We start from the raw sequence: 16,325 nt of genomic DNA on the forward strand, positions 1-16,325 counted from the left end.
CTTCTTTCTTGAAACCAAAAGATCAAAAGCCTAACCACTTTTTTTTTTTTTTTTTTTTTTTTTTGCAGGTGTCCAAATCAAAGGCCTTTATATATATATATATATATATATATATATATATATAAATATATATTTGAAATATTTGAGTCAAACCTCACTTTACATTTTCTGCAACAACTTTCAAATCCGTAAATTCTCAAAATATTTAAAGGCCCATTATCTATACATAGAGCCTTAGCCTTAGCATATTTGAGGGCCATCAGATTTTTTTTATTTTCTAAGGATAAGGATAAAAAAAAACCCTACTCCCTTTTTGCCAAAACCCATTTCGGCAAGCAGAGTCATTTCGGCTCTCTCTCTCTACGCAGAGAGACCAACCCAGGTCTCTTCTTCTTCAAGGATGGTTCTGCTGCTGCAATACCGTGGCTGCTGCTGTTTGTTCACTGCCCACTGTTACAATCATCGAAGACCACACAAGCCACCACCGCCGGCCTTCGTGAGAGTCACTGTTGGCGCTGACCATGACGCACTCTCAACGCGTCGCTGGTCGGTCCAGCCGCCTGAAATTCCTCTGACTGATTTGGCTCTCGAAATATCAGTGCTCACGCTGCTGCCAACCTGTCTTGGCTGTCCCCGCCGCTGGTTCTACCAATCTCATTCTTTATTTCTTCAGGCTGTGACTAAGGTTTGTCTCATACATCCAATCTATGAGAAAACTCAAATCCCTCTCACTCTTGATTTCTCTGATTTCAAACATACTCTTCTTCTTATGATTTTTGATCCGTGAGCAAACATTTTGTGAAATCCATTTTTGAACTTCTTATTTGTATAAACTCTGATTTATAAATTTTTGGATAATGTAACCCATAAATTTCTGCTGTTGCACATCTTGATGAAGAGATCTTGATTTTTTTTTGTGTGAATATTGGAATAATCAATGTTGAATCCTTGCTAATTTTATTGAAGAAATCTGGCTTTGTTGTCTTGAATCCATGCTATTGAATCTTGAACCTGTGCCGATAATTTTGACAATAATTTTGACATACATACAGGTTTGATGTTGAATAATTAATTATTGTCTTGTCGATCTTGTAGATGCTCGGAAGATAAATAGTGGATGCCCGATGCTTTGCCTTCGTCTTCGGCTGTTCAACGCGAACCACACGTCGCCCACTCAACGCGATGTGTGGTTTTGCCTAACACCATCCAGCTCGTTAGTCTCACAGCCCGGCGCTATTTTTTTTTTTTTTTTCGGAGTTTGAATCTCGATTTTTGTATACTCACTGGATTCGGCCGTGATTAATCAAAGTGGACCACGTCGCCCTTTCAACGCGTCGTTGGTTCGTCTAGCACCCTTCTCACTTACTGTTTGTCCAAGCTACACTCACTGCTGCCGCCCTGTCTTGGCTGCCCCTAGCGCTGGCTCTAACGATCTCGGCCTTAGTTTTCTCCGACGCTGCTTTCTGCTGCAAGTTGGCCACCGGCTTCAACTATTCCAGCACCGACCACACGTTGCCCACTCAACGCGACGTGTATGGTCGCCACCTTCTTTCCGACACCATTGCTGCCTCCGGCCTCAACTTGTCCAACGCCGACCACGCACGTTCGCCCACTCAACGCAACGTGCGTGGTCTTGCCCAGCCTAGTTCAGTCCTGTTGATTACAGTCTATAAAACCTCTCTGATTTCAACTTGAATTTCCAACATCGGCTTCGGACTTCACCCCTCTAACAGTCCCAAATTTGTGAGTATGAAATTCGGCTCTCTCTTCCTCTCGTTGAATAATAAAGATGATATATTGTTGTTTGTTTAACTTGTGGATGCTTGGGAAATACATAGCTGATGCCAAAATTTTGTGTGACCGTTGTAGCTTTACGTCGGCTTGAGAGGAATTGGCCCGGAGAGACAAAAACTTGATTGTTGCATTTTCATAAACTTGCTCAGAGTAACAAAATTGTTGTAACTTAAATAGATCATTATTATTTGTTGATGTTGCCTCATTCTGATAATGCCTGAATCATGATCTGAAATTGATATTGTTTGTCTCGTTTGTTGGCTTTGCTATTTCAGGCAAATGAATTCTTGTTTGAAATCCACGACCTCGGGGGCCCTTAGAACCCGCACTAATGAAAGCAAGGGCTGTTCCTCGGAAGTCTGAACAGAAGCAAGACTGTCCCTCGGGAGGCTCTCCCTCAGAAGTCCGAGCAGGAACAAGGCTGTCTCTCGGAAGTCCGAGCAGAAACAAGGCTGTCCCTCGGAAGTCCGAGTGGATGTGCACTTCTACTTCGGCAGCTAATGGAAGCAAAGGCTATCCCTCGGGAGTTCGAGCAGGAGGCAAGGCTCTCCCTCAGAAGTCTGAGCAGAAATAAGGCTGTCCCTCGGAAGTCCGAGCAGAAACAAGGCTTTCTCTCGGAAGTCCGAGTGGATGCGCACTTCTACTTTGGCAGCTAATGGAAGCAAAGGCTATCCCTCGGGAGTTCGAGTAAGAGTTCACTCTACTTTGAAAAGAAAGATCCTCGGAGCTCGTATTGATGAAATCAAGGGCTGTTCTTCAGACCCGCACTAATGAGAGCAAGAGTTGTCCCTCGGAAGGCTCTCCCTCAGAAGTCCGAATGAAAGCAAGAGATGTCTCTCGGAAGTCTAAATGTATGTATACTCTTTTCTTCGGTAATCAATGGAAGCAAAGGTTGTCCCTCGAAAGTCCGAGTAGGAGTATACTCTACTTCAACAAGAAAGATTCTTGAAGCTTGAACTGACAGAAGTGAGGGCTATTCTTCGGAAGTTGAAGTGGGACCACACACTTTGCTTCAATAAGAAAGTCCCTCGAAGCTTGCATTGATGGAAGCAATAGCTGCTCTTCGGAGGTCTGAGTGGGAGTATACTTCTACTACGTCAAGAAAGGTCTCTTCAGGTTGGTAACCGAGTCTACTATTCCCCTTTCTTCTTCGAGGGGCAGTAAAAAAAAAAAATTGAAAACTGTTTCAAGCAACATAACACAATGAAGATATACAATGTAGAGAAAATAACTTTTAATGGAGATACATAATATGGAGGAAGTAAATTTCTTCATAACATAAGAAAGATAGAACTTTATGGACAATGCAGTAAATGCAAACTGTAAATGTCATAGGTAGACTTCTTTTACGGAATGTTGACATTTGCCCCTAGAGTTGCAAGATCATTTGGAAAGTTTTCACCAGCTGCTCGGGTTGTGGCCATCATGCACCATCATAGCCATGTCTTTGGATCTTTCTGTACAGACTGATATCCACATCCCCGCAAGACTTTTCATAGATCTGTTGTAGTCGGAAACTCGCTTCTTGTTGGCCAACACACCGGGCTAGGAATCCAGTACCTCTTCGAAAGTAAAGTTCACCTTGAATAATTATGAATTGGGCAAGCTTGGCCCTGGTCAGTTTTCCAACTTTGCTTCTGAGTTGTTCGAGGACTTCTCCTCTCCAGTCCTCCGGAAGGTCTTTGTCTTCGGGTATTATTGGAGGTTCTGTTCTCTTCTTGATAACAATTGTTGCCTCTTCCTCTAGAATGTCAACTCTTGCCCCTAATGTTGCGACAGCATCTGAAAACTTGTTGTCGGAGCGAGGCACATGCTCTATTTCGACCTTCTGAGATTTGTCAAGAAGCCTTTGGACTGTTGTTCGATATGTGGCCAAGGCAGGCTCCTTTAAGACGAACTGTCCTGAAACTTGCTTCACTATCAGCTTTGAGTCCCCCCGGATCCGAATCTTCTTGATACTGTGCTTCTCAGCTGCTATCAAGCCTAAAATAAGAGCCTCATACTCGGCTTCGTTATTCGAACAATGAAAATCCAGTTTATAAGACAAATATAACTTTTCCCCACTTTTGCTTGTAAGGACTATCCCGGTTCCTCCCTTCCCTCCGGCTGCTGCTCCGTCAAAGCTCAATGTCCAGAAGCTTTCCTCGGAAGCCATAGCTGCGTGCACCTCTCCTCTTAATTCTTCATTCACTGGTTCATAGTCACCACTTGGAAATTGGGCAAGGAGATCAGCTAAGGCTTGGCTTTTGATCGCCTTGGGGGCTACACATGTGATCTCGAATTCACCCAATGCTAACAACCATCTTGCCACCTTCCCGGTTAGAGCAGGCTTGCTGAGGAGGTATCGGATTGGATCACTTTTAGTAACAATCTGAATCTGATGTGCTAGGAAGTAATGTCTGAGCTTTTGGGCAGTGAATACCAAAGCTAAACAATGTCTCTCTACTGGAGTATATCGGACTTCTGCTCCTCGAATCTTCCGACTGATGTAATACACCGGGCGTTCTACTCCATCTACATCTTGGACCAATAATGCCCCTATGGATTTGGGGGTTGAAGTTAGGTACAACATTAGAGGCACCCCGGGCTGCGGGGCTATCATGGTCTGAGGCGAGGTCAAGGCCGCCTTGATTCTCCCAAAGGCCTTTTGGTGCTCTTGGTTCCACTCGAACTTGGCATCTCCTTTTAACAAAGAGCCGAAAGGCGCAGAGATCTCTGCCAGTGCTGGGATAAACCTCCGAATATAAGACACCTTCCCGAGGAACTTCTTTAACTCCTTCTGAGAATGCGGGGGAGGCATTGCTCTGATAGATTTGACCTTGTCTTCATCTGCCTCGATACCATGCCTATGTACAAGAAACCCGAGGAACTTCCCGGCCGTCACCCCGAAAGCACATTTGAGAGGATTCATCCTCATTTTGAATTTTTGGCACCTCTTGAATACCTTCTCAAGGTCTCGGAGATGGTCTTCTTCTTTCTTGGATTTCACCACTAGATCATCAACATAATCTTCCATCTCATGATGGATCATGTCATGAAAGATTGCAGTCATAGCCCTTTGGTAAGTTGCACCGGCATTTTTGAGTCCGAAAGGCATGACTGTATAGAAGAAGTTTCCGAGAGGTGTTCTAAAAGCAGTCTTTTCTGCGTCCTCTTCAGCCATCTTAATCTGATTGTATCCACTGAATCCATCCATGAATGAGAACATCTGGTGTCCCGAGGTAGTATCCACGAGGGTGTCGATGTGAGGAAGAGGGAATTCATCCTTCGGGCAAGATTTGATCAAATCTCGAAAGTCTACACATACTCTGATTTGGCCATTCTTCTTCTTTACTGGCACGATGTTTGCTAACCACGTGGGGTACTGTATTGGCCGGATGAAACCAGCCTGTTGAAGTTTTTCAATCTCCTCCTTAATCTTCTCTTCGAGATCTGGATGATATTTTCGAGCAGCTTGCTTAATTGGCTTGGAGTTTGGGAACACATCAAGATAGTGAGAGACTAGGTCAGGATCTAGTCCGGGCATTTCCTTATATGACCAAGCAAACACATCTGAGTATCGGCTTATCAACTTTAACAACTGTTCCCGCTTTTCTGGGCTAAGGCTCGAACTTACGAATACCGGCCTCGGTGCATCTTGTCCATCACTCAGATCTATTTCGATAAGTTGTTCAGGCTGAGGCTTCGGCCCATCTTGCATACATTCTGGAGCCACTTCAGGCTTTATTACTATATCATTGTCAGGAGGCTCTTCTTTTGACTCGGAGTCGGTGACTGAAGAAACCGACTCCCCGCACCTTCATAAATAATACACCATCTTGCCTCCTTCTCGAACTTTCATCACCTTCCGAGGAATAGGCGGACTTTCTGGTCTAGACATCGCCCGCTTACTTGATTCTGTCATCGGCTCCTTGTCATCTTTGATATCCTCCCAACGAGGAATTTTGACCCCTCGAGGCTTAGAGGTGGTGGGAACTTCTTCGACAGCCAGTTCGGTGAAGTAGATGGCATCAGAATAATGAGCTTCATGGATCTCAAACGGCCTTTCTGTAGCCTGAATTGTCACCGTCTTCTTTCCCCATTTAGCCTTAACACACTGATGATAACTTGATGGTACAGCCCCATATCTATGCATCCAGGTCCTCCCTAGAATGATGTGATAATTTGCCTCAGAATCGATAATATGGAACTTGGTGGCCGAGCGAATCTCTCCAACGGCTAAATCAACTGTTACGCATCCGATAGTAATTCTCCTTTCTCCACCGAAGCCAGTGATGACTATCGGCTGCTTCACAATGCGTTCTTCAGAGATTCCGGCTTTTTCTAGAGTAGCGCGAGTCATAATGTTGATAGAGGCTCCACTATCTAGAAAGGCCCTTTTGAACTCAACCCCGTTAATAAAAACAGTAACATAAAGCGGGCGATTGTGAGAAAAAGGATACTTTCGATCAGCCTCGGAGAAAGTAATGGCACTAGATTGCTCTTTTGCCTTCCTCGGGATAGACCGCTCAGTCGACATGCATTCCTCATGGTGTGCCTCGGCTATATTAATGATAGACTTGGTGATTTCCGTCCTTGCCTCCCTGGAAAGTCCAAGCTGGTCAAAGAACTGCTTGAACTTTACACAGTCTTGCAGGGTTTTGGCATAGTGATCCGGATCTTTTTCCACTCTTGGAGGCTCGTAGTTAACCATCTCCTCGGTCTCCTCAAAATAAGATGCCACATAAACATGGTGTCCTCCTCTTCCATAGTATTCTTCTCCTCCTTCTGGATCAAAGGGATCTTCGCCATGAGTCATAAATGTTCTGCCCTCTGGATCGAGAGCACTTCCATAGTAAACTTGCTCACCCTCTGGCTCGAGGATGTCGTCCAGATAACAGTCATCGTCATCGAGATTAGCGATAGCCTTGATCATTGGGCCTTCATAAGCTATCATAGCAACATTCTTGCCCTTGTCTCGGTGTTGAGGATACGGTTGTTCTCGGATGTCTTGAGTCCCTCGCTTTTTGAACCTCAATTCGTCTGCCTCGACTTTATCTCTGAAGATTTTCCTGAGAGTCCAACACTTCTCTGTCGGATGTTTCAATGTACGATGGTAGACACAAAATTCAGGGCTCTCACGGTCCTTTTTTGATGGCATTTCTTCAACATAAGGCAATTTTAGCTCTCCGTTAGCCACCCATTCCTTAACTAGAGCTTTCACTTCCTCGATTCCACATGGATAAGAAACATTGCCTTTTTCACCACTATATTGCTTCCTTTTCTGTCTCTATGACCCCCTCCTTGTGACTTTCAGGTATTTGGGGCAGAGGCAGTAGCAACAATAGGTCCACGAGACAACTTGAAACTAGTCTTGTAACTGGCCTTAAATCTGGACTCCTGAGCCTGGGGAGTGCTAATGTTTCGAGCTGCTTCTATTAGTGTTGAGAAGGTGGGTAGCTTGTGATTAACTAGAAACATTTTGTACCTACTCAATGCCCCCTCTAGACAGATTTGAACTAGATAACTCTCCTCCACTACTTCATGGCAATCCACAGCCTTGTCTTGAAACCTTTTGACGTAGTTAAGGATGTCTTCACTTTCTCGTTGCTTTTCTTTACACAATGTAAGTGTGGTCACCTTCTCCGCCACTTGAAAGAACTTGGAGTGAAATTTTTTAACCATTTCCTTCCAACTTCAGACAGAGTTTGGGGCCAAATTAACATACTAACTATATGCTCGGTCAGTGAGAGACTTAGAAAATTCTCTCAGCCGGAGGTCGTGGTTTGAACCATGAATACCCAGAGTCTCGATGAACCGCATAACATGTTCTCGAGCATTTCCTTGCTTGCCATCGAATTTGATGAACTTCGGCACCGTGTACCCCTTCGGGTATGGATAACTCAACATCTCAATAGGGTAAGGGTGGCTTAACATCCAAATTGGGCAAAGAGGGTAAAGTCCTCTTGCCCTGTTTGAGATCGAACATGGCTTGTACATCGGCAAGAGTGAGAAACTGTTGAGGAAGAGAGTTTGGTGGCGGCATTCCCGGAACTTGGCTTATGGACCCGAAAACTGAGCTAGGAGCAACTTGGTCATTCTGGTGTTGAGAATTCATCATTGGTGAAGACACTTGATGATACTGACTATCAACGCCTATAGACAAGCCAGTTGATGATGGGACATTGAATTGAGGCCCATAAAGTCCACCGCACAGTGCAACTATACCGGGTTGGGCTTGCAAATTTGTTGTCGGCAAAAAAGGAGGCTTGCTTGATGCTTGAGTAACATTTACTGGTGGTGTAACAAGATTAGGTACGGCCAGAGCTCCCTTTTGCGCCATCACGCCCTTTATATTGCCTGGACACCAACAGTCGCCGGAGTGCCCTTCATTACACCAGAACCTCCCCTAGTCACCATTGGATCTTGGTTTGGCACACCATGGATCTCGGGTGTGGGCAAATTGCTGCTGCCTACTGTGGTTTGAGCATGTGTTACTGTGGTTATGTTGCCATGAGTCACAGGCTGACTGGGGCTTACTTCTTATTGGATATGATTTTGCACTCCAACGGGGATAACTCCACCGCCAGTTTGATTTCCGTTTGGTGCTGGTGCAAAATTAGAACTCATCACCAACATCATGTGAGTGAGATTCTGAAGAGTGGTAAGAATCTCCTGCTGAGTATTTTGAAGTCCTTGAATGGCTTCGAGTAAAAGTGGTTGATCTGGAGCCATGGTCCTGTCATCACCACCACTAGAGGATCCTTGTTGATGAACTTCATCTTCTCTCGCCATCCTTGTTGGAGTTGTGTGGGTTCCAGATCTTGTTGAGACCATTAACCAATCCGCCTCCCCAGCAGAGTCGCCAAAATGTAGGAGAGGGTTCAAGAAAGGAGTTGGAAAATTCGAAGATCTTCAAGATCCTTGAAAAACAACTTCGAATTCTCTAGAATATGATGAGAGGCTTAGATTCTTCAATAATCTCAACTTAGGAACACAAAAACAAAGGAGATGATGGAGATAAGAGATTGGGTGAAGAAGAAGGCAAAATGGCTAGAGAGAGAATAATGGCAAGGCTCTCCCAGGGATCTCCCACTTTCACTCTCAAGGTTGATAATGGAGAGGGGAAATTAGTTCTTTCCCAAGAGTTCAAAAATCTCCAAAATCCATCCCTTGTAAAGCTATGGGTGGGCGCTATTTATAGGCACCTCATGATGTAGGATGGAGCCCATGTGCAAGGCACATGGGGGATATTCTCTCTAACCACCTTGTCCGAGGAGGTGACCTCTCCGAGGAGGTGACTTCTCCGAGGATGAGAAAACCCCGAAGAGGAGATCAATCCCTCGGCGAACCCTTCTTCTTAGCCACACCTAACCAATGATCCCCAATCATCCCAAAGGGTCAGGGGTAGTCCCAGAGGACGTCCTGCCGCAAAATATTGCCGAGTCTCATGGACCCCCCGGGGTCGTGCCACCTCGACCCGGGTATAGGCTAGTTTAACCGAAGAGTGAATTTGTCTCCACTCACCGTCCTCGGGATCGGGTCCTTTGTTCGAACTCCATTACGCCCATGGTTCTGGTGCGTAGATCCCGGAAAGCTCCGAGCCCGCAAGTGTTCTGGGACTCATTAACGGAGCGACTTCTAGATTGCGTCTGAATCCGTTCGAAGCCAAGTATTTCGGACCTCTAGGTTCGTGGATCCGAACCCTTTCGAGTCCGAGTGCCTCGGATCTCTAGGCTTGCCTAATACCCTTTCGAGTTCCGGACCTGAGTAAGTCTCTAGGTTCGTGGATCCGAACCCTTTCGAGGCTTAGAGCCATTTAGCCCGTTTGATGGTGATAAATTCGGGCCCACCAATCTTGGACTATTGGGCCTAATTAATTTAATGGGCTCAAATTAGCCCCTCTTACAAACTCAAATAAATTTATTTGATTTTGTAATGTAAGTATACTTTCAGTAATCAAACTCATTTTTATAGGAGTTTTTAGTTTAATAATTTGAGTAAACTATCTCAGATATTTTTCTTTGAGATTGTAATTTAGGTGTAATTTGAGTGTACTTCTACGGAGAAATTTCTTTGATTTTGTAATTTACGTGTAAGTTGAGTGTACCTCAAAAGAGAAATTTTCCTAAGATTGTAATTTAGGTGTAATTTGAGTACAGTCCCTCTAAATTTTCTTCAAGTTTCTGATTTCATTGACTTAGGCGTTATTTGTTTTTTTTCATATACTATCACAACTTTGATCAATTATGAAATTTCACTGACTAGCACAGTGTAACTTCACTTCGTCACCGAGTCACGAAAGATGGTCATAGGGGAAATTTAGTTGTGCCAAAGAGTTGCCTAAAAATGATCACCGGTAATCTGCAATGGTCATTGAAAAGTTATCGCCGACGATCGAAGGTTAATTTGCCGACAATCAGAAGTAGTAATAGCGAGTTAGAGGTAGTGAAGTATTGAAACTACACTAAGGTTAATTTTGCTTAAAAAAATGCTACTGTCTTCTAATTAATACAAAATATTGACGAGGAAGTTGAATAAAACCAACTACATTTTAAAATTAAAGTTATGAAATTTTAAAATTTTAAATACAAAATGTATAATTGCTTCTAAATTATTTATGCATGTTTCACATTTTAATAACACAGTAGATCGGTCAAGTGGTGATAAGCTTAAAAATTCCATACTACTTTAGTCTCATTTATCTGTCATCAGTTAAAAAAATTAAATATCACATTAATTTTTTTCCTCACACAAAAAAAAGTAATCATTGCAACTTTTCAAAACTTTTTAAATTTTTTAAAAAAGCTAAAAAAATCAATAAAAAGTTCAAACCTAAAGGAGGCATAATCTAGTAAAATTGTAGATCGTGGGACCTATAAAAATCTATCAACAAAATCTATATATAAATAAAATTGTAAATACCTACCATTTTACAAATAATTTTTCTTTTTTGCTCAATATGTTTAAAGGGTTCCATTTGAAGAATTTGCTTTGAGCCTAAAAAATTCAGGACCAACCTTGTTCTCATGTACCAAGAAAAAGAATAAATATCAGTGGAGTGTTTTTAATTTTTTTGAATTAATTACCTCATGCTACTAGGAGGGATTAAACCCATTTTCATTATCAAATCCTACATTAAAAAGGAAGAGCAAGAATAGTCAATTTTACGTTTCTTCTTCCTCGACTTGACAGTTACCAAGCAAGTGACTAAACGACCACACACAACCACACTGTTTGGGGCGGGGGATGTGTGCGGGGTTTGTGCTTCTGCCTTAAGCAACCTCACTTTCAATGGGGTTTCCTATGCCAATAAAAAAAAGAGGACCGACCACTAAGTCTCTAATTTTGGATTTATAATTCATATAGTTTTATATATAGGCTTCGTTTGGCAAGAGTTAAATGGAATTTTTTTGGCTATTTTAGCCACAAAAGATAAAATAGGTTATTTTAGCCACAAAAAACAAAACATCACATCCAACCCATAATCATTACATTCTTCTCTCACAAAAAAAGTCAAAAAAGTCAAAAAGCCAAAAAGCCCTTCTCAAACCAAACTTTTTAGCCCAGGCTAAAATAGCCAAAAAGTCAAAAAGCCAACCTACTTCCCAAACGGAGGTATATATATATATATATATATATTTTTATGATCTTTTTAGTCATTTTAGATATGTAATGACTCATTTATCCGCTACATTGGAGTATCACATTTAGAAAAAATATACTAAAATTTTTTTTAGTGTCACATCATACCCGTCATATTAGAGTGTCACATTTAAAAAAAGTCGACTAAAGAGTTTTTAATTTTTTTAAGTATCACATTATACCCGCCACATTAGAGTGTCACATGTCACGTTTGGAAAAAGTATACTAAGGCCTCGTTTGGCAAGTGGGCTTTTTAGCCAAAAAGTCAAAAAGTAAAAAAAATTACTAAAAAAGTCAAAAAATCAACAACCTATACAAAAAAGTCAAAAATTCCATTTTCTCTTTACTTTTTGCACATCATTTCGTAAAAAGTCATTCCAAACATACTAGTTTTTTTTTTACATCATATTTTAGTCAAAAAGTTAAAAAGTTACTAAAAAAGCATGTTCCCAAACGAGGCCTAAGAAAATTTTAATTTTTTTTAGAATGTCACATCATACCCGCTACGTTGTCACATTTGAGAAAAGCATACTAAAGAGTTTTTATTTTTTTTGAAGTGTCACGTCATACTGCCACATTGTCACGTTTGAGAAAAGTACACTAATGAGTTTTTTTTTTTTTAGAGTGTCACATCATACCCGTCGTATTGTCACATTTGAGAAAAGTACACTAAGGAATTTTTATTTTTTTTGAAGTAAAAGTTTTGGAGTGTTATATCATACTCACCACGTTATCACATTAATGAATTTTTATTTTTTTAGAGTGTTACGCATACTCGCCACGTTATCACGTTTGAGAAAAGTACATTAAGTAGTTTTTATTTTTTATTTTTTTAAAGTGTCACATCATATCTGCTACGTTGTTATATTTGAAAAAAGTACAGTAAAGAGTTTTTTTTTTTTTTTTTTGTAAAAATTTTGGAGTGTCACATCATACTCGCTACATTATCATCTTTAAGAAAAGTACACTAAGGAGTATTGTTGAAGTGTCATTTTAATACTTGTCACATTAGAATATCACATCATATCTGTAACATTAATAAAAAGGATATAGTTGTCCACCAAAACACTAACAAAATAAAAAATAGGGCCACACGAAAAAAAATTCTCCACTAATAGGACTTAACAGATCAATAGAAAAAATTTGAGACTAAGTTGTTGTTTGGTATGCATATCATCTTATTTGAGTCGCAATCATTTTATTTGGGTCATATCACTTCTTATTTGAGTCACATCACCTCTCTACAACATGACTTCAAACCCAACACATATTTCACATTCTTTAATAAAAAGCCAAAAAGTATACTAATTACTTACGAAACAACCGTTAAATGGAGTACTTATTTGTGAGATGAGATTTATTAGTAAATATTCCTAAAAAAAATTCTAAAACACAACCCTAAATACCTTGTTTGGTTTTCATGGATTTTTTGAAAATTAAATTTTTGGTTTTTCGTATTTTTATTTTAATTTTTAGTGAATTTTTTTAATATTTTAAGTAAATTTTTTACTTTCGCATAACTTAGATGCACCTAAAAAATAAAAATTTTATGAAAAATATTTTAAAAAAATAATAAATACACAAGAATACAAAAATGTATTGTATTATATATATATATATATATATATTTTTGTATTTGATGAATTTTTTAAAAAAAATTTCTATAAATATTATACTTTTTAAGTGCATCTAGTTTAGAAGAATCTAAATTTTTTTTTAAAAAAAAAATCTTAAAATATTAAAATTTTTGACTAAAAATAAAAAAATATGAAAATTAAAAAACTTTATTTGCGGAAATCAAACAATGTGGTGTTTGAAAATATGGTTGTTATGTATTATCATCCAATGAATTTTAGAGTTTGGTTTTATTTTTATGCAAATTTACATAATAAATTAAATGTTTATATGTTGACAAGGCCATAGTTTAGATTTTTTGTTAGTGGAGGCAAAAATTTTCTTAAGAGTACTGTTATTAGCACTTCATCAATTATTTTGGACTTCTTATTTTTTAACTTTCTTTTTATTATAATAATAATCTCAAACGAAATTACTAAAAAAGACATCAATAATTTTGAGATACCACATCTCACAATTAAACCCATACACATACTACATTATGAGTTAGGGTTTATGAAAGTACACACTTTCATCACCACCCATTAATCTTCTCCAAATCCCACATTTAAAACCTATCTACTCTTGAAACCTTGAAAATCTTTTAGTGACAATATTCTGGTGGTAATGGTAGTAGCCATTTGATTACCTATACTTCTTCGATAATGACAATGAGTAGAAGTTTTTTTGACAACCACATGTTCATGAGACGAGAAGAATACAATAATAAAAATTCAGAAATGGTTCATAACTTTGATGGTATTCTTAGCTCAGAGAAGATTAGTCTTGTAAGAGTAAGGTTCTTGAAAAAAAATGACAAAAATAATAAAAACTATTCATCTTTTTTTGGGGATTAAACTCTTGAACATATGACTGAAATTCGAGAACACTGCCTCTAACATTGTTCATTTGTTCGAGACCTGGTAACCGAACATTTCTTATTTGTTCGGGAATAGATAACCGAAATTTGTAGAGATCACAAAACCCACAAAAGGCAAAATTTTGAATTAATAACAAAAAATCCAACATTTATTTTTTCAGGTCATAAACAAGTAATTTTTGTGAAAAAAAATCTTTAAAAAATTCACTAAATACCAAAAATACAAAAAAAAAGAAATATAAAAATTCAATATATTTTTCATATATTTTTGTATTTATTAAAGTTTTAAAATATTTTTTCTCAAATATTTTACTTTTTAGATACATCTAAGTAAGGTGCATCTAAAACCAGTAAAAAAAATTACTTAAAATTTTAAAAATATTCACTAAAAATAAAAAAACATGAAAAATAAAAAATTTAATTTTCAAAAAATTGAATTTAAAAAATTAAAACCAAACACACTGAATATTTTTTTAAAACTTTTTATTGGCAATTTTGAGAAAAGCTTGAAAACCATATATAAAAGAAAATAAAATTCGAAAACTTTAAACTATAACTTAAGGAAAAATTCACATTTTTAAGTCAAATAAGCTGAAATGTAAAACAAGCTATAATTTAAAATTACAACCAAATGCTATTAATTGACTTTTGAAAAAAATTATGCAAAGATTCCCTCAAGAAGTTTTTATTAGTTTAAGAACACATCAAAAAACAAAAAAAATTCAAAGTCAAGTGCCCCCACATACTCGGTTCATGGTTATTTTCTCTACTTGGTATAATTTATTGTAAGTTGTAAGTTAATAATCATAAAATAAAAATCAAAAACACATTTTACTTAATTTTTAAATAATCAACTTTTTTTCCCCTGCTAAAATTTTTTGATAATCAACTTTTTTTTTCCCTGCTATTTATGCCTCATAATGTAAGTGGAAACTGCAATAAATAGTTTCGCACAAATTCCGAAAAATAGAAAAGATTCCATCAGTTATTAGTTCACTAGGTTTGGCAAGGAGGTTTGGGATTATTTTAGTCACAAAAGATAAAATAGGTTATTTTAGTCATAATAAAAAAAACATCACATCTAACCTATAATCATTATACTATTCTCTCACAAAAAAAAGTAAAAAAAGCCAAAAAATACTTTCCAAACCAAACTTTGTAGCCCAAGCTAAAATAGTTTAAAAAGTCAAAAAGTCAAAAAGTCAATCACTTCCCAAACGGAGGCTTTATTTTCTAAATCCATACATATTAACTCATCAACTATAAAAATTGTACAAATATACCATTTTTAAAGATGGTATGAAGGGGTTGAAAATGATATAATGTTATAGTTGAGGGGTTAAAATATATAAATTCGACAAATTAGGAGAGAAAATGGAAACTCTATGAGCAAATTTTATTTTGGGCATTGATTTAGACCCCCTTAAAACACTCACCCCCACAACCCCCTCACACACATGGAGGTTGGGGATTGGGTGAGAAGAAGAAAAAAAAAAAAAAAAAAAAAAAAAAAAAAAAAAAAAAAGAAAGAAAGGAAAAGTTGACCAATCAAAACTAAAGGGGTCAAGGAGGTGACCCCCAAAGGGGGTCTCAACCTTTATTCTTTTATTTTTACTCTTATATTTTTACACGATTTTCAAGTACACCTCTAGGTTTTGTATAATTTCAATTTTACTTTTAAAGTTTTTAAAATCGTATTAATTTTGTCCTTGCTGTCATATTTGAAACGGGAAAAGTTTAAAAATTTATATTTTGACCCCAAATTTCAAAATAAAGATGCAAACTCGCTATCCTCTACCCAAACTCATTTTCTCCCATCTTTTTCTCTTCTCTCTAACCGAGAGCTAGGGTTTTTGAAGATTTTTCACTCCAATATTGCTCCAACAACTCTGAATCTGCTCATGAGGTTCATATCTACACCAAACCCACCTACTTCTCTCTTTTCCTCACCCTCCTACTCACATTCTCCTTATTCTTTTCCTCTCTCTTTCCCTTCTTCTCAATTGCATCATCATCAGATCCCACAGACCCAATTCCAACACCATGGCCTTGCCAATTTCACTCCCTACTCTTTATGAACCACAATGGAACACTCTAGAAGACAGACCTCTGGTACAATTGGCTTAATGTTCGCAATTTCAACATCATCCAGAATTAACTTGCCAATTACAAGCTCACCTATGACCTTGAATGGAACAACAACACTTCCTATGTCTACACCTTGGATGATTCGGACCCAGAATACCAAGTGTTGCATGTCAAGTTTGGAATTCTCAAACCCAATTGGCTCGACGATGCCAACTACCTCGGCCAGCACTATATGGATAGGTTTCTTTGCAATGTTTGGGAGAAGGTTGAGTTTGTTTAGGAGAAAGAAAGTAGGAGCTTCTCTCTCTAGATTCTAGAGAGAGAA

The sequence above is a fragment of the Camellia sinensis genome, chromosome 15, assembly GCF_055761805.1.
Source record: "Camellia sinensis isolate YWXY chromosome 15, ASM5576180v1, whole genome shotgun sequence".
In the NCBI taxonomy this organism is placed as follows: Eukaryota; Viridiplantae; Streptophyta; class Magnoliopsida; order Ericales; family Theaceae; genus Camellia; species Camellia sinensis.